The sequence below is a fragment of the Trachypithecus francoisi genome, unplaced genomic scaffold (assembly GCF_009764315.1).
Source record: "Trachypithecus francoisi isolate TF-2019V2 unplaced genomic scaffold, Tfra_2.0 Lachesis_group3, whole genome shotgun sequence".
In the NCBI taxonomy this organism is placed as follows: Eukaryota; Metazoa; Chordata; class Mammalia; order Primates; family Cercopithecidae; genus Trachypithecus; species Trachypithecus francoisi.
In genome coordinates, this window is record NW_022681468.1 from 91489744 (window position 1) to 91516852 (window position 27109).

Below are 27109 nucleotides of genomic sequence, written 5' to 3' on the forward strand. Positions count from 1 at the left end.
AAGCAGTATGACAGCATCCCTGTGTTACACATCAGGAAATTGAGACCAAAATAAATTAGTTCAATTTCCCATTGTAACATGACCTATAAAATCCACGGAAGGGGATTCAGTCATCTCACCTGCACCCAGTAAGATGAAATTTCAACCTATTAAAGGTTTTATGCCTCATTATTATCATTAATTTTTATGGACATCTCAACGTGACCACAAATATCAGGCACAGACAACTTACACTGAAATGGATCATTCACGTTCCCCACTTTTTAAGATGACAAATGGCCATATCCAGGTGTAGAGGTGAGCCCATATGCACATCATGACCCTAGCCTGAAAATATAATTCTTTCATTTTCTTGGCTGCAAAATATGATTTTTTCTTCCTTACACCTTCACTTTCTGAGCAGCTTTAGAAACACATCTGTTTTCTATACGTTGAGGAAGGAAAACATGAATGCTTTATTATGCCCTACATAATCTAATATATTACATCGCTTATTGGCTGTGTTATTTTCTAAAAAAAATTCCCAGAAATCTCTAGAGGTACAGAGGCACAGAAAGACCTAGAAAAGAAAGCTTCCTTGAACAAGAAGATGCCAGGGCATCCCTCAGATCTTCAAGCAACCATGCTCATGGGTCCAATCCACTCCTTTCAAGATTGACAAGTGATCACTTAATCCCCTAATAAACTTTATTTATAGAAGAGCACTTGATATTGCAGGCCACCTGTGTACATCTGCTTGGAAGAGCTGTAGGGTCTGGATGGCAGCCTTGTTCTGTAATCAGTGAGATAAGTCAAAATGAGTAAGAGTTGGACTCAGACTCTTCACAGTGTGTTCCCTGGACACATAAGAGGCACTCTCACATAGCTGTACATGATTTCTTTTCAGACCAGAAGACCACTACTATCAAGGCAACCCCTCCAGTATAATTACTGACAGGAGAGAAGCCCTTTTCAATGCCCAATTTGTAATTAAGCAGGAATCCAAGTACTTGTATGGTCCAGCAAATAACGTTACCTAAGTGTTTTTATCTTTTCAGAGAATAAGCAGTGTCTGGCCGCCATATTGAAGTTCACATTATATATTCTCAGTTATATTCATGATGAAGACATGCTTTCAATTACTTTGTTTTGGAATGATCTTTGAGAAAAATAATATTCTAAGGAGTAAACCAAACCTAATAGAAAACTGGGCAGAAGATTTGAAAAAACAATTCATGGAAGAGAAAATGCAAATGAACTATAAATATATGAAAATATTCTCTGCCACATGAATTTAAATCAGAGAAATAAAATAAAAAATTAGTGAGATACATTTTTACCCCATTAAGTTAAGAAAAAATGAAAGTTAGACAATTTCAAGTGTTAACAAGGATGTGGAACAAAAGAACTGTTACCCATTGTTGGTGACATAAATTGATTTAAGCTATTTGAAAAATGATTGGTCAATATCCAGTAAAGTTGAAGATGCCTGTATTTTATCACCTAGCAATTTTATTCCTCAGTGTATATGCTAAATAAACTCTTGCATATATATACTATCAATAGCAGGCATAACAAAGAAAGTTCAGTGAAGCATTGCTTATAAAATAATAACATTGAAAACAATATACATTCATCAGCAGAAAACTGAAAAAGTTGTGATGGGTTCACAGAATAGGATATTTTTAACAATGAAAATGAACTATAGTCACAAATGCACACATGGTTGTGTATCAGAAATAAAATTCTGAAAATTATTTGTGTGAACAAGAGCACATAAACCCAGTAGACAGGTGATATATAGTATGCATCTGTATGTATACATAAACATTTATATGTATGATATATGTATGTATACATTCTGGAACACATGTATCATATACATATATGTACTGGCATGTATATGACATGTATATTCATACTTATATGTATATGTACAACCATATGCATTTATGCACACATATACATACTACCTATCAACTCCCTATAAAATCTAGAAGAAACATTCATTTGGGTGTGCTAAAATATATAATCTTATCTCATTTCTGTGAAGTTTTTCATTTCCTCTAAGGAAAATCAGTCAAAATCAATCAGCACTCTAAAATATAAAACACTCATCTCCTTTGTATGCGAGTATGTGTATGTGTCTGAGAGAGAATATGTTATAAAAATATTTAGCAATTGCTATGATACAGGCACAACAATCAGAACAGATAGTAGCTACACCATTGTTTTGGCCATATTGGAGCTGAATGTCAGCCCTTCCCATATGGTTTCAAGATTGCACAATGTGCAGTGATAGACCCAAAATAAGATACAAACTTGCTATCAAGAAATTCCAAATTCTTACAGTGTACTAGATAGAGACCATCACTTCTGTATTAAAATGAATCATCTGTGAGGATCTCATGCTTTGGATGTTTCTAAGCGGTTCTGATTGTGATTCTAACTCTGTTAGTCATTGGACTATTCTGAAATTCTGGCATTTCATTACATAGCCTCTATTTCACAGACATCCTTTTACACTCAACAGTGATATAGAAACCTTTGTCAGCTTTCAGATTTATGGCTTAGGACATAGAATCCCATAGGATAGATAACTGTGATTTAGTTTTTATCTGAACATGAACATATGTGTTTCTCTCTCTCTCTCTTTTTTTAAGAGAACGGTACTAATGCATATGCAATAAATTTTAAGTGAAGACAGGGTTTCAAGTATCAAAAACTGTTCTTTGGACCTCTGTTGGATTTGAAGCATTCTACGTGACATGAATAGCTCCACTGTCCCACTAACCTGTGAGGCCACTCTTGGTTTGCAGGTGGGAGAACAGATAAAATGATACATGCAAAGAGTTAAAGTAAAGAGAATGTTCCTCCTTGACCTTAAGATTCTCCTTATTTACTACTGCGTTGAAAGAACATGAAAGTTACTGCAAAAGCATTTCAAACATCACCATGATGGAGGAAATCAAACAATTTAAGAGTGAAACATCAATGTAAAATGCTGATGATTTCATTCTTGAGGTGCTGATGATTCATGTTAGTATGGAAAGAATGCAGGTAAGACATTTTCTATGCATGAAAATATCAAAATATTTTGAAAGTTAAAGTCCATTTTCCTTTATGGATTGAAATGTTATGGCCTTTAATCACTTGTTCTATCAGCAGCTAACATTTATATTCACTAAATATTAAGACAAATTATAAATTAAATAAGGAGGCAGTCAATGGCACTAATTCATGCACTAAGCATTTCTGTACACCCACAGTGGGAGGAACACTGTACCACAATAAAAGTGCACTAAATCCATAACATTCTTTAGTTTCCACACTGAAAGAAGAAAATGTAATAAATATAGTTTCTATAGGGTGTGATGAAACAGAATTTGGGGATGACAGCGTTGATAAGATAATACGAGGAAATTAAAATAGAGGGGAGGTAAATGAGCATAAGAAAATGTTCAGGGCAGTAATGATCTAGCACAGTTGGAAGTCTCCCATGCTAGACTATCAGCTCCAAGACAGCAAGGAAAATACTGGTTTTATTCTCAGCTGCCTGATACATAGAAGGTACTCAGAAACCTCTTGCTCAATGATTGAATGAGACATAGCAGATTCCAATATGTAAGGGGGGTAGTTATAAGGTTAAAAATGACATTAGGGCCATATTGTACAGAGTCTTGAATGCCAGGGTGAGCAATATAACCATTAAGTTGTATGCAAACGATGGGACTGGATATATGAGAATTGCATCCAGTAATAGCAAATAGCTCTTTTTAAGACAAACTCAAAGAAAACATTGCATCCAGTCACAGCAAATAGCTCTTTTTAAGACAAACTAAAAAAAAACAGCCATCAACTCTGAAAAACAATATGAACAGCAACTACCCAAATGCTCTGGGCAGTGAATAATAGAGGCAGATACTGGACAAGAATTGTCTCTTAAAAAAGGGAATAGTTCTCTATGAGTATTACATTTTCAGAGATTATTTTATAGAAGACAAGTCTCAGACTGCATACCACATCAAGTATGTAAAACTCCAATAAGAAGTCTACAGTATTACTAGTCTGAAGATGGAGAGGATTGAGCTTAGGGCAACTACTGCCAACAGAAAGTGGGGAAGAAATCCTGGGAAGGATAAAGCAAGAGACAAAATTCCCCAAGTTCCATGAATCAACTCTGCCCCAATATCTGAATGAATCCTGAATTATGCCTGTAACAAGTGAATTCCAAGCAGCACAGCTAAAGTTAAGGAACAAGCCTGAGAACAGACTATCAAACGCAAAGCAGACAGAGTTTCTAGTTTGAGTTCAGCCAAGTTAACTACCAGCTTTAAAAATACTCAGAATTTTCTGAAAGAACTTAACAGAATTCAGAATCTCTACAACATGTTATTTAATATATTCAGAATAAGATATTTCACATAAAAAGAAATAGGCTTATAATACCTATTTTAAATAGAAAAGACAATGAATGGTTTCCAATTCCCAGGTGACCCAGATGTTGGACTTAGCAGACAAAAATTCTAAAGCAGTTTTCATAACTATGCTGAATAAAGTTAAAGAAAATATGCTTATAATAAGCTAAGCGATAGTGAATCTCAGCAGATAAGTCCTAGAAATAAAAAAGTAAATATCTAAAATACGTAAAGAAAATTACTACAGCGGAATGGATTTAATAGAAAAATGGAGATGACAGAGGAATTCAGTGAATGGGAAGATAAATCAGTGAGAAGTAGTCAATCTAAACATACAGCTAATACTGAGGAAAAAAAAAAAAAAGAACAGAGCTTCAGAAATGTAAAGGGAGTAGTAACCCCTCTTAGGAGCCTACTGGGCACCCTTCCCAACATTCTACCCCAAATCACATGTCCCCAGCACAGAAATAATGGAGAATCTTGTGTTCCTTCAAGGGAAATTCCAGGCACCTAGCAAGCCTTGAGAAGGAAATGAGCAATTAATAAGCAAGAAAATAATAATAGCTTAAAGCAAAAGCCAAGGAAGTTAGAGTCCTGAGATGTTTGGTTCTTGATAGAAACTAAAAATAACATCTTAACATATGTCCCACCTGGTTTTTTTTTTTTGTTGTTGTTGTTGTTTTGTTTGTTTTGCAAAAACAGGAGTGATTGGGGGAACTGAGGACTAAATTTTTCTAAAGGTCTTCTTAAGGGGCCTGGAAGAAGTCACGTCTATAAGCCAGAACTTACATATCTTTCTGCTGTCCCAAAATTGTTAAACAAAACTACTCTTCCTTAACCAACTGCAAATCAGAAAATCTTGGAATCTACTTATGACCTGTAAGCCTCTGCTTCAAGATACCCCACCTTTTTAGATCAAAGCAATGAATAGCCTCCATGTATTGATTTATGATTTTTGCCTGTAACTTCTGCTTTCTTGAAATTTACTCACACCTTTAAAGACCATTGCTTGAAAGACAGTAGGAAGATGGGTCTACAGTGTGCACTGCTCCATTCTCCTTGCCTGGTTCCCTGCAAATAAATGCCCTCCTTTCTGCAGTGGCAAACCTCAGTGTGGATATTTGGTTTTACCCCACTGGGTGAGTGGACCCACTTTGATTTGGTAACAAAACCTATGGGGGAATATAAAAAGCTCTAACGTACACATTATTGGTGTCCCAGAAGACAAAAATAAACAAGTACGTAGGAAAAAATATTTGAGGAAGTGATGACAAAAAATTTCTCAAAGTCATAGTTTTCATAAGCTCAATGATGCTCATATAGGGTACATACAAATAATACCACAACTTTTCTCATAAGCATTAGACTGCTGAAAACCAAATAAAAAGATAAACTCCTAAACCTGACTGAGAGAAATGTCATCATGTTTAGAAAAAAAGACAAATTATCATTGGCTCTCTGTTAGAAAAATTGGAGGCCAGAAAATCGTAGAATACTGTCTTAAAAGTTCTAGAAGAAAAAAAATACACACACATATATATTTATATACTTATATATCAACCCAGAAATCTACAGGCAGTCAAAATATTTTTTAAGAGTAAAAACAAAATTAATACACTTCCAAATCAAAGATTAAGAGATTAGTCACAAGCAGAATTATGCTATTAAAAGTAAAGTTCTTCAGGCAGAAGGGAAATTATGCCAGATAGAAAATCTCATATTTAGAGTTGAATAAAAAAGAAGTCACTGAAAATGTGTGATTTTTGGACATTTTGTTGTTGTTTGTACTTTCCTCTTTGTGCCTGTAATTTATTTTAGTGCCAGTGGTGACTGCTGCTTTCAGAGCCTGACCATCCAGGACCACAGCTCAGCTACCCCTACTTGCCCTGCGTCCGCTGGAGTTGAAGCAGTGCCCTTCACTTAAGATCAAGCTTCTTGGCTGGGCACGGTGGCTCAACCTGTAATCCCAGCACTTTGGGAGGCCGAGACGGGTGGATCACCTGAGGTCAGGAGATCGAGACCATCCTGGCTAACACAGTGAAACCCCATCTCTACTAAAAATACAAAAAATTAGCGGGGCGTGGTGACGGGCGCCCGTAGTCCCAGCTACTCGGGAGGCTGAGGCAGGAGAATGGCATGAACCCGGAAGGCGGAGCTTGCAGTGAGCCGAGTTGGAGCACTGCACTCCAGCCTGGGTGACAGAGTGAGACTCCGTCTCAAAAAAAAAAAAAAAAGAAAGAAAATACAAAGAACATTTCAAAGATATGTATTATATATCTATGATATTATAAAACATATTTGGCCTTTTACCCTGTTTCTGGCAATACAATTTCTAAAATCCTTAGAATCTCTAAAGTGGTGTCTTTTTTATGGTAATGAGTTGACTGACAGCTGGCGGTCCCTGGGCAGCTTCAGGATGGGGGGTGGTAATCTGAATGAACGACCTAATCAGGGCTAGAGGATTGGGACATTCAACTCCAACTTTCAAGGAGGGGAGAGGGGCTGCAGGGTCAATCTTAAACATGACAGAAAAAATGTCATCATATTTGAAGAAAAGACAAACTGTAGTTGGCTCTCCATTAGAAAAAATGGAGGCCAGAAAATACCGAAATATGGTCTTATAAGTTCTAAAACAAACAAAAAAAGTACACCCACACAAATAGTCAATGGCCAATGAATTGATCATTGTCTACTGGTCATCAATGATAAATTATTTAATCAATCATGCTTATGGAATGAAGCCTCCATAAAACCCAAAAACACTGAGTTTGGGGAGCTTCCAGATAGACAAACAGGTGGAGATGTTTGGAGGGTGGTGCCTGGAGAGGGCATGGAAGCTCTGTGCCCCTTCCCATGCCTCGCCCTGTGAATCTCTTCATCTGTGTCCTTTGTTATATCCTTTGTAGTAAACCAGTAGTTCCCTGAGTTGTATGAAACACTTTAGCAAATCAATGGAATCGAAGGAGGGGATTATGGGAATCCTGATTTATAAGTCAGTCAGTCAGTTAGAAGCACAGGCAAAATAACCTGAGGCTTGTAATGGGCATTGGAAGCGACGGGATTGTGAAGCAATCTTGAAGACTGGGCCCTTAGCCTGTGGGATCTAACACAGGCTCCAGGTAGATAATGTCAGAATTGAATTAGAAGGCACTCACCTGGTGCCCACTGCAGAACTGATGGGCTGCTTGCTGGTGGGGAAAGCCCTACGTGTATTTGGTCACAGAAGTCTTCTATGTTGATTGTTGTGGGATGACAGCAGAGAAAAATCAATTTGAGTTTTTACCACTCAGTAGCATTTTTAAAAACCTATAAAATGAGTTGTAAGGTAAAATAAAGCTAGGTTAATAATGTGGAACAAAAATCTTATTTGTGCATAATATATTGATGGTGTCTCACACACTTGACAGAAGCCACCTGCAGATCTATGAATTTAATCTACATTAGTAGAAGACTTAAATAATCTGGTTCGTTGCCAGGTCCTCAGCATCTATGGGTAAAAAGGTTAAGGAAAGGCATTCTGAGAAACACATGAGGGGCAGATATCAGAGCATGAGATGCTTTTGGGAAGAAGAAAGCACCACTGATTACCATATCTATAGGTTCTGCAAGGCAAGGACACACCAGAGACTCAGGAAAAGAAGAGCTAGCTCTGATACCAATAAAATCAAAACACGAGATGTATAGCTGGCAGACATTCAGAGACACTATAGTCCAAATTCTTGTTGTTAGCCAAGAAAACTATGGCCCAAAAATGTTAACTGACATCTCAGATGTAAAAAAAAAAAAAAAAAAAAAAAAACGGGGGGGTTTTGATATCAGAATTAAGGGCAAGAACCCAGAAAAAAGAACTGAAGTTGGTGATTTATTAATTACTGTATGTCATATAAAGGAATATCAATAATTTATTTGTCTAGAAGAAAACGATGGTCTAGTAGCAGTATACTACCATTTCACTTATGCAAATTCTATAACACACACTCTGTTACTCTGTTATTTGTGTCTGTTTCTCTCTCTTAAAAAATAAATGTATGGGCTGTATACTCAACTGTGTACTGCACACTATCACATACATTATATGTGAGCATATATTTACTATATATACATTACTATATAGAGAGAGATAAGGTATAGATCTTCTGCATTGACAAAAAACTGAATTTTGTCTTGTTAGAGCCACTTCATCTTATGTCTCCTTTTTGCAGCTGATTAGCTATAACCTAACTAATAGAAAAGTTGTAACCAGGAAGTAAGGTGCTGTCATAACAAAAATCTAAACACGTTTGGAATTTTCTTAATTGTTTAGTGGTGAGTGGCAAAAACACAGATATCATAGCTTGGGAAGCTAGTGTCAAACTACTTAAGTTACAACTTTTAGGGCAGATGGTAAGTTTTTCAAGACAACTAAAAATAAAATCATTAAAAAAAAACTTAAAATGGGGCCAGGTGCAGTGGCTCATGCGTGTAATTCCAGCACTTTGGGAGGCCGAGGTGGGTGGATCACCTGAGGTCGGGAGTTCAAGACCAGCCTGACCAACATGAAGAAACCCCATCTCTACTAAAAATACAAAATTAGATGGACATGGTGGTGCATGTCTGTAATCCCAGCTACTTGGGAGGCTGAGGCAGGAGAATCGCTTGAATCTGGGAGGCAGAGGTTGCGGTGAGCCAAGATCACGCTGTTGCACTCCAGCCTAGGCAACAAAAGCAAAACTCCAGAGAGAGAGAGCGAGAGAGAGAGAGAGAGAGAAGAAAAGAAAGAAAGAGAAAGAAAAAAGAAAAAACCAAAAAACCTCAAAATGATTTTGTCTGTTGGATGCTCCTTGCCGCTTCTAGCAAGGTCTTATAAGAGAGAAAGCCTGAGTAAGAACATGAAGGCAAAATGGAATGAAGTTGAGCTCTGGGGATTAAGGAATACCTTAAACTTAAATAAGAATCCAGATTTTGGGGGCTTTTAAGATGAAACAGCTCACTGCTACTGTAGCCAAAACAGCAAGTGATAAGCTTCCAGACCTTTTTTGAGTATTGTTCATTAAGGTTTGTCAGCCAGAAAATGGAAGTCAGTCTAAATAAAACTCAAATGATGTTGTCTTTTTACTCAAGGTTGCTATTTCAGAAGATCTCAAGGATTCGCCATTAACAGGAAGATAGGGAGATAGACCAAGCACACAAGCCAGACAATAGACTGAGTGCAGAGGCTTCAGAGGTATGTCCAGAAGAGAGTTTCAAGCATGGTTACCTACACCTGTCACTCGCTAGAAGTAAATAGATTGAATGCGTACTAAGTCTAAGGAAGTTATATTGCCAAAGAGACTCCAAACTGAGTCTACAAATGTCTGTGATTTTTTCAATACCTGAAGTCAATCTGATCCTGTATCTTTAACGGTTACAAAACATTGCAACTTCAAGAATGGGATGCCTTTCCTCATCCCATTCAGAAGTGGTTCTATAAGGTAATCAAAAAGAAGAACCTCTCAGATGGTGAAGCCAGAACTCTTCAGCCCAAATGGAAAGGACAGTTCCTCCCAGAAAGAAGAATCAGGACCCAATCAAGGAACTTTGCTGCTAGGTCAAGGGTATTTGCAATGCTGCCCATTAGGATTTGCTAATCATAATGAATCACTGACTTCTGTGTGGTTTTCATTTTTCTCAGTGGGGATTTTCTTCATTTCCCCCGCTCCCCCATTATATGTTGGGTATTAGGGAGGGAGAGATTATTTGTCTGTTAGTTTATAGGTCACTAAACTGCAACAAATAACAGCTGAGCTTGGTGAAGAAGAATGCACAGGTGGCCTGAGTCTTTGAACTGGTTGCAGTAACTGAATGAGACCCTGGGTTTTCCCCTTGGGGTCAAGGTAAATATGTGTCTAAAGAGAAATTCATGGTTTGATGGGCTATACTAAGGCAGACTGGAGTAGAAGGCTGGTTTTCTCTTAAAATCCATCACTTCTTATTCCATATAAGTAGAACCCAATAACCTAGAACTTCCCCTCTTACTAATCCACAGTCTCCTTAGGGTGGCCATAGCAAGTCAGCTAGACGCTGTATTTCCCATCATTCATTGCATCTCAATGTGGCCACGCGACCGATCTCATCAGTGATATGTAAATAGTAGTGATGGATTAAATTGCATATTACTTGCCTTAATTATTTTTTCTTCCATACCTTCTGATCCTGCCTTGATCATATGCAAAAGCTGCAAGAGGAAAAGCACCTGGATCCCTGAATGATTTCTGGGAACATAGTTGCCAGGCTGGCCTAGCTAGCTTGTTCTCTACACCTGATGTTACTTGAAAGGGCCATTGTGATTTCCTTTTTGTTTTCTTTAACATCTTAGTCTACACTCTTGCACTCTAAGCCATACAAGGACTCATTTTGATTAATATAGTTCTCACCTTATTAGACATTTCCATTATGAAATAATTCATGGGCAAAGTGCAATGTTACTGTATTGTTAGTTTTTAGCAAGAGTTTGCTGACTAAATGATCCTTATACCTGTAGTTCATCTCTTTCCACTCTCCTTACCCTCACTGTTAAGTGAATTACTGAGGGTTGGCCAACTTGGAGGACAGTGGGCTTTGTTACCAATGAGCTGGTACAGGGAAAACTACTTATTCAGACTATTTAATTTCCTCTTTTACATCAGTAGGTCTTCTCTCCACAGGATAATTTGGATAAGAAAGCTGGAGTGGGAGAATTTCCTAGTTTGCTCTCCCCTTCCTCTCTCTCCTATCTGCCCTGAAGAGGGCCCATTTCCCTTGCCAAGTAGCACAGGAAATGTTTTCCTCTTTGATTCTCATTTGGTCTTCATTTTACATCCTTTTTGCTTCCACTTCTCTAAACTGGATATAGTTTTGTTGGTCACTTTTCTTTCTCTTCTTTTCTCCCCCTATTCTGCTTCTGTCTGGGCATTAAATCAACTCCTAAATCTTTTGTTTCTTCTCTTTTCTACTTTTTACTGGAGAATGGGAATACATTTCTTGTTTAGAATTTTGAATATTATGTTGATACACTGTTAGAGATATTTGGTATTCAATCTCTGGATAACTTTCTGTTATCTAAGACCATAAACAACCTCCTCTGTCCCATGGATTCATTTCTTCTGAGTAGCTTAGTATTTTCTCTAGAATTTCTTCTACAAAGGAAGTACATAGTCTTCTAGCTTGGGCACTTGCAGTCTGTATTAATCCATTCTCATGATGCTATGAAGAAATACCCAAGACTGAGTAATTTATAAAGAAAGTAAGTTTAGTAGACTCACAGTTCTGCATGGCTGTGGAGGCCTCACGAAACTTACAATCATGGCAGAAGGCACCTCTTCACAGGGCAGCAGAAGAGAGAATGAGTGCCAGCAGGGGAAATGCCAGATGCTTATAAAACCATCAGATCTTGTCAGAACTCACTCACTGTCACCAGAACAGCATGAGGAAACTGCCTCAATGATTCAGTTACTACCGGGTCCCTCCCATGACATGTGGGGATTATGGGAATTATAATTCAAAATGAGATTTGGGTGGGGACACAGTCAAACCATATCATTCCACCCCTGGCCCATCCCAAATCTCATGTCCTCACATTTCAAAACACTATCATGTCTTCCCAACAGTCTCCCCAAATTGTAACTCATTCCAATATTAATCCAAAAGTCCAAATCCAAAGTCTCATCTGACACAAGGCAAGCCCCTTCTGCCTACCAGCCTGTAAAATCTAAAGCAAGTTAGTTACTTATTAGATACACTGGAGGTACAGGCACTGGGTAAATACACCCATTAAAAATGGGAGAAAATGGCCAAAACAAAGGGGCTACAGGTCCCATGCAAGTTCAAAATCCATTGAGGCAGTAATTAAATCTTAACGCTCTGAAATAATCCCCTTTGACTGCATGTCTCATATCCAGATCAAGCTGATGCAAGAGGTGGTCTCCCACGACCTGTGGCTTTGCAGGGTACAACCCTTTTCCTAGCTGTTTTTCATGGGCTGGCACTGATTGCAGCTTCTCCAGATGCATGGTGCAAGCTGTCGGTGGAGCTACAGTTCTTGGTTCTGGGGGATGGTGGCCCTCTTCTCACAGCTGCATTATGCAGTGCTCCAGGGGGAGCTCTGTGTGGGGACTCCAACTCCACATTTCCCTTCTGCACTGCCCTAGTAGAGGTTCTCCATGAGGGCTCCACCCCTGCATCAAATTTCTGCCTGAACATCCAGGTATTTCCATACATCCTCTGAAATCTACGTGGAGGTTCCCAAACTTCAATTCTTGACTTCTGTGCACCTGTAGGCTCAACACCACATGGAAGCTGCCAACACCACATGGAAGTTTGGGGCTTACACCCTATGAAACCACGGCCTGAGCTGGACCTTGGTCCATTTTAGCCATGGTTGAAGTGGCTAGGATGTAGGACTTCAGGTCCCTAGGCTGCACACAGCAGGGGGACCATTTTTTCCTTCTAGCCCCCTGAGAAGGGCTGATCGGAGGGGCTTCTGTGAAGGTCTCTGACATGTCTTGGAGCTAGTTTCTTCATTTTCTTGGTGAATAACATTCAGCTACTCATTACTGATGCAAATTTTTGCAGCAGGCTTAAATTTCTTCCCAGAAAATGGGTTTTTCTTTTCTATTGCATTGTCAGGCTGTAAATTCTTCAAACTTTTATGCTCTGCTTCCTCTTGAATGCATAACTGCTTAGAAATTTCTTCCCCCGGATACCCTAAATCATCTCTCTTAAGTTCAAAGTTCCAAAGATCTCTAGGGCAAGGGTAAAATGCTGCCAGTCTCTTTGCTAACACATTGCAAGAGTCACCTTTGCTCCAGTTCCCAACAAGTTCCTCATCTCCATCTGAGGCCATCTCATCTTGGATTTCATTGTCCATATCACTATCGGCATTTTGGTCAAAACCATTCAACAAGTCTCTAGGAAGTTCCAAACTTTCCCACATCTTCCTGTCTTCTGAGCCCTCCAAGTCTCTAGGAAGTTTCAGAGTTTTCCACATTTTCCTGTCTTCTTCTGATCCCTCCAGACTGTTCCAACCTCTGCCTGTTATCCAGTTCCAAAGTCACTTCCACATTTTTGGATGTGTTTACAGCAGCACCCCTCTGCCCTATACCAAGTTACTGTATTATTTCGGTCTCACACTGCTATGAAGGTATACCCAAGACCAAATAACATATAAAGAAAAGAGGTTTAATTGACTCACAGTTCTGCATGACTGGGAAGGCCTCAGTAAACTTGCAATCATGGCACAAGACACCTTTTTACAGGGTGGCCTGAGAATAAGTGCCAGCAGAGGAAATGCCAGACATTTATAAAACCATCAGATCTCTTGAGAACTCACTATCACGAGAACACCATGAGGGAAACTGCCCCCATGATTTGATTACCCTCCACTGGTTCCCTCCCACGACATGTGGAGATTATGGTAATTAGAGTTCAAGATGAGATTTGAGTGGGGACATAGCCAAACCATGTCACCACCTGTCCTGAATCGGTGCTGGGGCCTACCTAGCTAGACCTTTTTCAAGAAAAGATAGCTCCATTGATTTCAGCTCTTGGTTTTCAGATTATGAAATAGAGCATAAATTTCTTCCCACATTGTCCCATTTTTCTCTTGAAATGGTTACCCCATATATGCCACAGACAGCCACTCTCTTCCCTGTCCCTGGACACTATATGGCTGTAAAAAACATTTACTGTCTGTCATGTTGCCATGTCCCTTCCTCCTCACTACCTATCCACATTCAGTCCATCATTCTAATTTTCTAGAGGTTTTTTATTTTTATTTTTACAAATAATGAATTATGTCTATTTTTCTGGAACTTTATTTTTCATACTCAGCAGTTTATCATGAATACTTATTCAGCTAGCTCATTCATTTAACTAGCTGCACAATATTATATAGTATTAATGTGCCATGATTTCAGCCCACCCTTCTTGATCCATCTCTTTCACAGAGTCTCCTTCGAACCCTGTGGCCCACATGGGCTTTCACATCTGACATCTCTTACTTACACACAGGCTGGAACAATGTTTTATGTTAGGCTCGAATTTGTATGTTTGTATGAAATAGTAATCCCTTGAAACTTGGAAGTGTAACTTAATTTTTTTTACCCTCATGGTATCTAGGACAATAAGTATAAGGTTATTAAATACATTAATTCCCTTGGCTGCAAAACCACATTAAGCATATTTGTCTTCCCAATGTCTAATATAGTGCCTGGCATGCAGGGAATTCTCAATTCATATGTATCCAGATGAATGAATGTAGGAATGAATGACTCAATTAAACTTGATACTCCTGTTTGGAGAAATATTTTAATCTTCTAAAATGGCAATATCTGAATTAAAATGTGGCACCTTTTAATCTCCTTTCTCTTTCCTCTCTCTCTGCTAGGGCTATTCTTACAGAAGAGAAAATTGCATGTGTATGATGTTTTGACAAGGGTTTCTATTAATAGAACCTAAAGAAAAAATGAAAGCAAAGTGAAAATCCTATAAATGATTTTTTTTTTTGGAAGGTTGGGAAACTACTTTAAAGCTAAAAACAATCTTCCAAATTAATTCTCAGGTGATGGCAGCAAGGAAGACATTATCTCAGAGTTCAGAACTAACCCTGGAGCAGGAGGGAGGCAGTGACAGAGGCCACACTTTAAGAATACTAGAAAAGATTTTATAACAAATTAGGCTCAAGATGAAACTGCTCCTGATGTTACAGGCCATCATTATGCACAGCTATGGAATGCTGGTATGCATTAATAATAAAGATCAGCATCGCCTGCTAGGGAAAAATAGAGTCTTCCTTTAATTAACTTAAATTTTTTATCAAATTGATTGAAAAGCTCTTATCCTTTTCAATTTTTTTCTCTACTTTCAAGTTTTTTATGCATGGGCCCAGAGCAGATTCATCCTTAACAGTTGATGTTTAGTAAATGGCCTACTTGCTTTCTGGTTCAGAAACAGCCAGTGGAGCAACAAGGCAGAAGCGATGTAGGGAATGGAGTGGGAAAAGGGAAGAAAACCTATGCAGTCCATTGCGAGAAAAGAAAATGTTATTTCCTCACAAGCAAGCTAGGGTCACAGCGTTTCCTTACACTAAGGAAGTGAAGAGCAGTTATGTTTTAGCAGATGACGTGGCTACTATGAACTCTACATCTATACATCTTAAATCAGGAGGACTGTGGTGGACATCACTTGGAAGACCATTTCTACCTACTCTTTGTGTGCCTGAGTATACATATATATGTTGATTTATTTTCTAAGTGTAGCTGCTTGCATGTAGGCTACCTCTTTCAGCAGAGGCCTTAAAGTCCATGGCAGTTCATCTGTCAGGGGACATTTAGGGAGAGTCCTCATGAACCCATAGGTGTTGGAGTCACTTGCATTTGAGCTGGAGTTGAAACCATGAAGGTAAATAAAATCATCTAGAGGGAACAACAAGATGAGAAAATATTCAACGTGTCTACATTTATCTTTATTTTTCCATGAATCTGGGATAAGCTTTACTTGATACATTTTATTTCATATCATGTACTAATGGTTCTCTAATGAGATTAAATTATTTGTATACTTCTGGGTTACAAATAAAAATTATGCTCATTTTAGTAATATTGGTGGTTAAAATGCCTAAAGTCATTATAATTGAACAATGGGCAATAATAATTTGGGGAGGCCATAGCTCAAGGGTAAAAATGGTGGCCCCCTAGTCATTCACCTCATCTACGTGCTCTGGTGTTAAATACAGTTTCAGGTGGGGCCCTGGTTGTAAAACTCTTTGAGTTATGAGCACCACTGGAAATGTGATAAAGGATATAGACCTTCTCCTCATAAAAATCATATATGCATAAGACTAGGTGCGGTGGCTCACGCCTATAATCCCAGCACTTTTGGAGGCTGAGGCAGGCGGATCATGAGGTCAGGAGATGGAGACCATCTTGACTAACACAGTGAAACCCCGTATCTACTAAAAATACAAAAAATTAGCCGGACTTGGTGGCAGGTGCCTGTAGTCCCAGCTACTTGGGAGGCTGAGGCAGGAGAATGGTGTGAACCCGGGAGATGGAGCTTGCAGTGAGCCGAGATCACACCACTGCACTCCAGCCTGGACAACAGTGTGAGACTCCGTCTCAAAAAAAAATCATATTTACATATACATGTAGCATTTTACATATTATTTAGAGGGCTCATTAAACTCCTAAATTCCATCCGTAGATTCCAACTTAAGAAGTGCGATCATCTTTAGCAAGTTTCAAAAGATGATTTTTCCATCCTTCCTAACATGTGGGCTGAGTCCACACGTGCATCATTGACAGTAAAAGTTAGAAGAGCCCAGTTCCATCCCTTGATTCCCAAATCCACGAGTCTTTGCTATGCCAGAAACAACATTATATGTTGACCAGTGATATAGACTATCAAACATGTTATGGAAAACATTATCCCAGGCTTGGTGATGCTGCCAAACTTGTCTCAAAATCCACTTCACTATGGTAACAGGTCACCTGTTTCAGTGTTGATGAAAAACATGGTAAGACAAGTGAGTTAATGAATATAAGTGTCTTTTTTCTCTCTCTCTCTCTACACACACACACACACACACACAGAGACACACACACACACACACACCCCAAATATATTCCAAAGCATTGCTTCTGATCAAGGATGAAGTCCTTGCCTCAGAAGCAGTGCCTCAGAAGACATCGTGAAGCCGTATAGGACAGAGACACCATGAAGGTGAGTTGAAGAGGATGAAATGGGAATCACCATCTTGGATAGTTCAAATTCTTGGTCATGTCAGGAATCTCTGTAATCACTCCAGAAATGTCTATTTCTGTTTACTACTTTGGTAGCTAAAGGCAGCTTTAATGCCTTCCGCTTTCCTCTTCCTACCATAATAAACTTCACTCCAAAGATCAAGGGCCCAATATACAAATTTTGCTAGTTTCTAAGTATGCCTATTTTAACTATGCTTTCTGAAATTGGGTAGTAACCCCAGCATGAGGCCATGGTCCTACTGAGCTCACTGTGAGAGGAACACAAGCCAAAACTCCATTGATCTCCTAACCTCAATAAGCACCCATACTGATGGTGGTGTTTTGGGTCTCTGTAATTAGTATCAGCTCAGTGCCCAGCAGGCCCTGAAAAGTCTGGTTATTTACCCCTTGTTGGTGGACTTCACCCTGGTAAAGAGTTCCAGGTACCTCCGGAGAATGCTAGGAGAAAGGATTATGCTATGCATTTTTGGTAGTATAGTTACATCCTTCCTAAAGAGGACTTGATTCCCTTGTCCCCTGCCATTATGCAGTTTTACACTGGGCCTGTGAACCAGCTCATGTCTGAGGATTTTGTGGAAGTGCCATGTCTCTTAAGTTGGTGATTCATTCATACTTCTTTTCATCAGACATGGAGATTTTCTATTTACAAGCATAAAGTAAGACAGTAGAGTGATGCACAACCATTTAATTTATAAGAATGCCTTGATCAATCAGCCAATGCCAAAGATCTCTGAGGGTCGAATCCTTTTGATTACTACGATGGCTCTGCTGTCCCTTTTGGTCACCGCATACATCTTGTCGCTGGTGATTAAGTACTTTCACTTAACCCCTGCAACCTTAAGTTTCCATCATCTTTGTTGAATTCTAGGAACCCTGTTTGTCAGTCTTGTTTTTGCCTGCAGGGAATAGCCACTAGAGAGCTCTTTAAGGATGCTGTCACTGCTCACAAATGTATTTCTCAAAGCTTTCATGAAGAAAAGCTTCTCTAGCCTCTTTTGGAGGACATAGGGGATTAGCAAGGAGGTCTTACAGAATAAATTTACTGGTATTTCAATTTCATTCAGTCCACATATAGTTCCATATTTCAACCATCCAAGCAAGCAAACTGTTAAATATGGTCACTCTGTTTAGTGCAACCATATCTATAAATTGACTTGATCTGACATTATTTTTTAAATTCATATGCAACCTCCCTAGAATCCATTTCTACACATATATCCCAGGGTATTTCAATATAAATTGGAAAATCATGCAATTTTTTTGTTCTCCGAGGGTCTGACAACACTTGTCTGGTTATAGGTCCAGAAGCACTGAAAGGAGATTGAGTTAGACGCTGAAGAGTTTAGTAGTCCCCTTCAAGAAAGCTACCAGGAAGGAGCCAGCTATAGGTTTTTTAAGGAAGGGAAGAATGATCTCCTGAGGAAAGATTGCTTATATTGGAAAGAAAAATTGGCAGACTTTAGACATTCATGGACCTCACCTTTGTTGGAACCTATCCATATGACCCTACCGTAAGTTTCAGGGTCTCATTCCTTCTCAATTCGTGTCCAAAGTTCATATGATTTTGCATGGCTGTGAAATCCATATCAAATACAATTAAGTTACCCACAGAAATAGACTTTCAGTCAGTTTTCATAAATGTAGACTCTGTGGGTCTTCAAATTCTCTACTACAATTAGAAATAGTCAACCAAATCCCATCATACTTACTTTAAATGAAATGTGCAAAGGCAGCTCATACTTGATAACCCAAATCTCATGCAGAAATCTCTTAAGAGAATTCTTAAGTGGTTACAAGAGGCTGTGGGTTGGGAGGTTAGGGGCATGTTAGTTAAATAATGCAAAATTTCAGTTAGGTGGAACAAGTTTAAAGGATCTATTATACATTATGACACCCACCATGGTGAGTGTAGTTAATAACAGTACTTTGTATTCTTGAAAATTGCTAGGAGGATAGATTTTAAATGTTCTCACTACAGACACAAAAGGTAAGTATGTGAGGTAATGTATATGTTAATTTGCTTGATTTAGCCATATCACAATGTGCATGTCTATATATACCATGCTGTATGCCATAGATGCATAGAATTTTTATTTATCAATTAAAAATATCTATTGCAATGCAAAATAATTAAAAAATAAAATAATCTTACATCTTTGGGGTTTAGAAAGCCTCAACTTAACTGAAAATAATAAAAAAGAAACATACAAAATCTCTTAAGACCAACTGTAATACAGGTCTACACAGGGAAAAGAATCTTGGGAAATCTCGCTTGCATTTTAGAGATAGTTAATGGGCAGTTAGGATTAGCACTCTCTACTGTATGACTCCAGAGCTTAGGGTAGAGTTGATTTATAGATTAAAAAAAGTAAAATCAGAAAAGCCCACTAGCTTGCATCATCCCCTCTCAATCACAGCACAATTTATTGAACAGCTACTTTGTGTCCAGCACTTCATTGCATGTTGGGAAGATAAAGAGAAATGCAAGCCAGTCTCTGTTGTAGTTCTTGTCTTTTTCTCAATAATTTTTTGGACAATTTATTTCATTACTGGTTTTCAAAGCTAAAAGCAGATCTACTACACCCTTGTCCAAAAATCTCTACTCATGTTGAGTCTAGTCTTCATGCATATACCAGATGCATATACCAGACAGAGGAGTAAAAGTTCCCATTGTGTATTCAACTCATACTGTAGGATCTTAAACCCATATTTAAAATCTCTGTGTTTTTATTTTATCTAAAAGGTTTTGATTTTGTCCTTTCACTGTATTTCTCTATATTAAGTCATTATTTCTAACACATTTTCCAATGGAACATCTGCCCTTGGAGAAAGAGTTCACTTCAGTCCTACATCCCCACCATACATCACTGGAGCAAAATCTAAGACAGGAATAGAAAAAGCATGGAGACATTAAAGGCTTAGGTTTGTGAATCATATAATATTGTCTGTCATTTTGAAAGATCCCGTTATGACACTGAAATAGAAATACCATGATTAGGTTATCAGAATTTCACTCATTTTAGTCTGTTATTAAAGAGGACAAAGAATTAAAAGTATGCGTGTCAGGGTTGCATCAAATTGTAAATGTTCTTCAAGAGTAAATCAATAAATAGGGTGAGCATTCTGCAGGAAAAGTAAAGACATATGTAAATATGAATGTTATTTTTTGTCAAATAAACATTTAAAGCTCCTTTTCCTGAGGCTGTGATCTCTTAGAAAATGCTTTCTTTCTAGCCATTTACTAAGTCACTACTCTAGGACCATCCTCATTGTGGTTTGCTCTCATTCTTGTTGCCTCCAGTGGCACCTGTTCAGGCTCTTTAATGTAGACAGCCCTACAGAATGTACCCAAGCAAGATTAAAGGTCTCCCCTGACATGGAACGAAGGGGGAATTATACAGTTTACAGGATAAAAGATAATAAAGGAGTGAGTCTATAGACATACTTTGATGAATTATATAGAGGCAATTTTCTGACATTACTAGTGTGGGGCAGAAGACAATGTTTCTGATATATAGATGTAAATTCATTATCCAGACTCCATTAAAAGAACTACAAAAGATCTGTTGATTTGAGCATTGCTTACAAGAGCTATCAGGTAATAGTAGCAGGCCTCTTGCATGAAACTTGGACACTGCAATAGTTGAAGGCTCATTTGGATGAAATAGCCACCTTTCCAGGAATGTTGTAAATAGTAAGAAGCCATATGGCAAATTCAGCCACCTGGATCAATGACTGTAATACCAGACTAATGGTTTGGCATTGCGTGCTAAAATAAATACTTCACAAATACTGCCTTTGACCACTGAATTATCTTGTGTTATAGTGAAAGGCAATTATTATATCTTAAAGAAACAAACATTAATTGACAATTTTCCTTTAAGGAATTATGGATCTGCCTCTCCTCCCCATACCCCATTCCAGAAAGGAAAATCCTAGAGATTCTGCACGGCAAAATAAACTGCCATCAGAGTGAACAGGCAACCTACAGAATGGGAGAAAATTTTTGCAATCTACTCATCTGACAAAGGGCTAATATCCAGAACCTACAAAGAACTCAAACAAATTTACGAGAAAAAAAAAAAATAACCCCATCAAAAAGTGGGCAAAGGATATGAACAGACATTTCTCAAAAGAAGACATGCATACAACCAACAGATACATGAAAAAATGCTCGTCATCACTGGCCATCAGAGAAATGCAAATCAAAACCACAATGAGAAACCATCTCATAGCAGTTAGAATGGTGATCATTAAAATGTCAGGAAACAACAGATGCTGGAGAGGATGTGGAGAAATAGGAACACTTTTACACTGTTGGTGGGATTGTAAACTAGTTCAACCATTATGGAAAACAGTATGGCGATTCCTCAAGGATCTAGAACTAGAAATACCATATGACCCAGCCATCCCACTACTGGGTATATACCCAAAGGATTATAAATCATGCTGCTATAAAGACACATGCACACGTATGTTTATTGTGGCACTATTCACAATAGCAAAGACTTGGAATCAACCCAAATGTCCATCAGTTACAGACTGGACTAAGAAAATGTGTCACATATACAACATGGAATACTTTATGCAGCCATAAAAAAGGATGAGTTCATGTCCTTTATAGGGACATGGATGCAGCTGGAAACCATCATTCTTAGCAAACTATCGCAAGAATAGAACCAAACACCGCATGTTGTCACTCATAGGTGGGAATTGATCAATGAGATCACTTGGACTCTGGAAGGGGAATATCACACACTAGGGCCTATTACGGGGAGAGGGGAGGGGGGAGGGATGGCATTGGGAGTTATACCTGATGTAAATGACGAGTTGATGAGTGCTGATGAGTTGATGGGTGCAGCACACCAACATGGCACAAGTATACATATGTGACAAACCTGCACATTGTGCACATGTACCCTAGAATTTACAGTATAATAAAAAAAGAAAGAAATTATATTTTACAAGTGTAATACAAAGAAGTATCTAACTATCAGAGCAAATGTAATAATGCCTTCTTTATTTCATTCTCATTATCAGGAAAAAAATGAGCATTATCTCTGTGACTTCCTAATATTTGTTGTATTTTATCTGCAACCTATAAAGCCACTGTCTGCCATTATATATAATAATGAGAAGTCCTTCTATGCTCAGATGTTTGCTGTTTTACAGGCACTCAGTATCCTTTACCCACCTCCCATCCCACTTCTCTGCCAATCTTTTGATGCTTGTCCATTTTATAATAAGGGAGCCCCAGGAGTCCATGCAAGAGCATCAGATTTAATCACTTTATGCAAAGTCAACATAAAAGTCCAGATAACAAATTGAAAAGCCTGTATTTCTTAATTCAGTGTCTTGCTAATTGACAAATTTTGTAAACTAGAGCACGGGTGGTGGTAGCTGTTCTTTTCTTAAAGTTCCCGAAGAATGAGAACATTATAAACTCCTTTGAAATGACAGACTAATGCTCAGCATTCTTACCTCCAGCCTAAATCTGGGTCCCCTTTTCTTAATTTGTATGAGGGTGGTGAAGCTCTTTCATCCTTATCAGTGATGAAGGATCCCTCTGAGAGCTACAGAGAAATTATAAGCCCTTTGCTCAGAAAAACATCCATCTGAGTACACACACAAAATAAATACATTTGTGGACAGGTGTGGTGGCTCATGCCTGTAATCCCAACACTTTGGGAGGCCATGGTGGATGTATTACCTCAGATCAGAAGTTCAAGACGAGTCTGGTCAATGTAGTGAAACCCTATCTCTACTAAAAATACACAAATTAGCTGATTGTGGTGGCACACGCCTGTAGTCCCAGCTACCCGGGAGGCTGAGGCAGGAGAACTGCTTGAACCTGGTTGCAGTGAGCCGAGATCATGCCACTGCACTCCAGCCTGGGTGACAGAGTGAGACTTTATCTCAATAAATAAATAAATAAACAAACACATTTGCATACAATGTCAGGGAATATATAGACTTGCTGGTGTCCACCCATTAACTCCCCATCTCTTTGTCTGTAGAAAAAGTACTGTGGAAAGTTCTGATCTTTGAATTACAGTATACTTTTCAAAAAGATACATATTTATGTAGAAATTAATAATAAAACCTATTACAAGTAATACAGTAAAACAAGTGAGAAATGGCTTAGAAATCAACAAAGGTCAAGATGAAGATTTTTAATGAAGGAGAACTTAAAACCTAAGCAATAATAAAGCTCTAACATTGTTTGAGTCCTAGTTATTTCTCATCTGAATTGATAACTCTGCCTTTGGAATAACCACTGTTTATTATTTTTGAAACAGGTGTGGGGATAATTTTTAATAAAATAGTGTCATTCTAAGCCTCAATATCTTCAGCCTCCCTTTTGCACGTGAGAGCAGAACATGAGCGAACTCTCACACAGGGTCCTGCCTTCCCTTGCAGAATTGAACATTGTCACTCCCTAAAGCACATTGTGCACTTCCAGGTAATTTCAGAATATTTGAAATTCACCAACGCTGACAAATTCTCTCACATTTCTGTTGATATTTTTAAATGTCACCCATTTATCCTGTAATGTTTCCTTGTCTTCCTCCACTGCCTGACGGGTACATATCCACCCAGAATAACTTCCTCTAGCAACTCTTTTACAGCTACTTTCCCCATATTCTCAGTTTCCTTAATATTGAACACTTGTAGCTTTGTTTCTTATTCTCCAGATTTTTAATCATACTTTTGATTATGCATCTTTATCACACAAACACATACAACTAAAACACACATATATTACTTTGTCAAAGCATTTTGTTTAATTAAAAAATTCCACAAGAAAATAAATGTTAAAGGATTCATGAAAATAAATCAGGCAGTCATCAGGGAAATGCGAATCAAAACCACAATGTGATACCACTTCATACCCATTAGGATGACAATAATAAAAAAGGTAACTGCAAGTACTGTCAAAGATACAGAGAAATTGGAACCCTCATCCTTTGCTGGTAGAAATGTAAAGTGATGAGGCCACTTGTAATATAATCTGGCAGTTCTTCAAAGGATAAGCATACAGTTATCATTCCTAAGTACACACATAAGAGAATTGAAACCATATGTCCATATGAAAAGCCTTATACATGAATGTTTATAGCGATATTATTAGTAATAGCCAAAAAGTGGGAAAAAGTCCAAATGATCATCAACTAATGAATGAATAAGTCAAAAGTAGTATTTTCAATAGAATATTATTTAGCAATGAAAAGGAATAAAGTGCAGATGCATGTTACAATGTGAATAAAACTTAAAAATATGTGAAGTAGAAGATGCTGGTCACAAAAGACCATATACAGGATGAGTTCATTTATGTGAAATGTCCAGTATAAGCAAATCTAAAGAAATAGAAAGTCGATAGAGGCAGAAAGTTGTTTAGAGGTTACCTAGGTCTGTGCCAGGGATGGAGGTAGGGGTAAGGAAAATGGACAGCAGCTGCAAATGAGTAGAAAATTTCTCTTTGGTCTCAAAATGTTCTAAAATTGAGTGTGGTGATGGTTGCTTAACTCTGAATATACTGAAAATATTACACATTGAGTGGGTGAATTACATGATATATGAGTAAAAAATTATATTAAAAATAAATTAAGATTTCTATTATATCAATAGATCAGGTACCCCTGGAGTGTATATACCACAATCTTCAACTTTTACATTTAGTAACTGCTTCTTTATGTGATTCTTCTTCAGAGTATAAGATCCCAGGGCACAGCAATTTTATCTCACACTTTAAATTCTTTAGATTTAACGTATCTAGCAATGTAAATACTTAATGAGTATAAAATGAATTTATTGACTGATTAATTAATCAAAGAGCTAATCTTTTTCCTGATCTAGAATTTGGCAAAATCTAAATTGCAGCTTATTTTCTAACATTGTGTTAAAAGATACGTTACACAAAATTTACCATTTTAATCATTTTTAAGTGCACAGTTCGATGGCATGAAGTGCATTCATGAAACTGAATCTCTGAACCTACTAAGCAATAAATTCTTGTTACTTTTCCCCTTAGTTCCTAGCTACTACCCTTCTGCTTTCTCTTTCTGACTTTACTCCAAATACTTCATTTGGTGTTATCATCCACATTTGTCCCTGTCTGACTGGCTTATTTAACTTTTCCCAGTGTCTTCGAGGTTCATCTACATTGTAATATGTGTCAGAATTTGCTTCTTTTTTATTGCTGTGTAATAGTCCACTTTATCTAACTATCACATTTTGTTTATTTATTCATCTTTTGACAGACACTTGGGTTGCTTCTACTTTTGGCTATTGTTAATAATGCTGCTATGAACATGGTGGTACAAATATATCATAGAGTCCCCTATTTTAATACTTTGGGTTATGGGGTGAAAATTCTGGATCATGTAATTCTAATTTTAATTTTTTGAGGAACCACCATACTGCTTTCCATCCCAGTTGGTTTTCATTCCCAACAGCATTACATAAGGATTGCAAGTTCTCCATATTCTCACAAACTCTTGTTATTTTATGTGTTTTTTATGATGGCAATCCTACTGGGTGTGAAGTAGGATCTTATAGTTTTGATTTGCGTTCCCCCATGATTAGTGATTTTTGAGCATCTTTTTGTATCTTCACTGGCTGTTTATGTATCTTTGGAGAAACAACTAATCAAGTCCTTTGTCCACAAAATAGATCCACAGCCTAATTTAGCTCTTAAGAGCTAAATTATAAAAGACTTAGGAGAAAACATCGGGAGAAAGCTTCATGTCTTTAGATTTAACAATGAGATCTTGGCTATGACACCAAAAGTACAGGTAACCAAAGAAAAAAATAGACAGATTGAACTTCATGAAAACTTTTTAAAATTGTACATCAAAAGACAATATCAACAGAGTAAATAGGCAACCCACAGAATGGGAGATAATATTTGCAGTTCATACATCAGAAAATAGATTAATATCCAGAATATATAGAGAACTTCTGAAACTCAACAATAAATTTTGTTTTAACTGTCAGAGCTAAGGATAACTATCAGAATATTTTAATATCATTCCTCACAGTAGCTGTACTGCATTTTTTTTGTTGTTGTTTAAAACTGTATTCTCTCAACCCATACTGGGAAGCCTGAACTTATGTGTGGGTGGAATCTAAATTCTGAAGGCCAGAAGTATTGAAGGCAAAACTAGAAGAAGCTGTATTTCCTTTGAGTTTTTTTTTTCATTTTTCATTTTCTCTGTAGTATTACAAATTAGCAGATGAAGAAAACAGCTCTCTGTACTTACATGTGTGCATTTAGAATTAGAGCAGGCTAGATAGTGAGCTTTTAAAGCAAATTAGTAAGAAGAGAAGCAGGGAGGTCCAAATACAATCTACTCAAAGTGGAGAGCAATTGTAATGGGGCTGGGAGTGGACTGAAATATTGATTTCTAATACTTACTCTTTTCGTTATTACACACAGTAACGAAAACTATCAAATTATAACCAGAGGCCATTTTGTGGGAAAGGGCAAGAGAAGAGAACAGCCACAGATGGAAATTACCATCCAATTTTTATAGCACAGTAGTGACAGGGACAAAAGGTCAGCAAAGGGGAAGGTCAATAATGTAGGAACAATGCTGAATTTGGGTTCTGATTCAGGCAAGAGGAACTCAGGCCTGCATGCCTACTTTTTGATCTTACCATGGCTGGACTTTCAGAAAGATAGCCCTAGTCACACGCCTCCCCATCTCACCTTTTTCATCTGTCTCGTCCCTCCCATATGACGTCTGCTAGACAGCACCTAGCAAAATGCCTCTCCTACGCAAGCAACAGTTACTTATCTACTAAGGTAAGGAATGTCAACATTGTATTATCTATTGAGTTAATTATTAAACAAGGGTGGAAGGGAAATTAATGAAGCAATGGAAAACCTGAAAATTAGAGTAATAATTTCCTTCCCCTCTGACAAGGGGAACAGGATATTAGGACTTAGCAAAT